We start from the raw sequence: 252 nt of genomic DNA, 5'->3' as shown, positions 1-252 counted from the left end.
GGGTGCGGAGCGGAGGGGCCAGGTGCGATTTGGGCTGTTCCCTGTTCGTGGAGGAAGCTGCAGAGAAGGGGGTTGGTTCTTCTGAGGGACCAGAGCAGCTCAGAGGGACCTGCGAGTGTTACTGGAGATGGAGCCCGTCAGAAATCCTGTGGTGACGTGAAGAATCAGCATGGTTTCAGCTCCCTGATGCCTGAACTGCTGCTGCTCCATGTCTGTGCCCAGTGGGGAAGCAGCGGGAGTGCAGGTGTGGGG

General features: G+C 60.3%; 1 protein-coding gene across 1 annotated transcript in view; it reads left to right on the top strand.

Annotated features, from left to right (window-relative positions):
- The window catches only part of LOC104499474 (brain mitochondrial carrier protein 1-like), a gene marked incomplete at its 5' end in the record, with an annotated part of 3,093 nt that overhangs the window by 1,242 nt on the left and 1,599 nt on the right, over window positions 1-252 (top strand). The gene's annotated exons all lie outside the window — the stretch shown is intronic.

This window comes from Buceros rhinoceros, unplaced genomic scaffold, assembly GCF_000710305.1.
Source record: "Buceros rhinoceros silvestris isolate BGI_N320 unplaced genomic scaffold, ASM71030v1 scaffold31689, whole genome shotgun sequence".
NCBI classification, from domain to species: domain Eukaryota; kingdom Metazoa; phylum Chordata; class Aves; order Bucerotiformes; family Bucerotidae; genus Buceros; species Buceros rhinoceros.
This window is presented reverse-complemented; position numbering and strand designations above follow the sequence as displayed.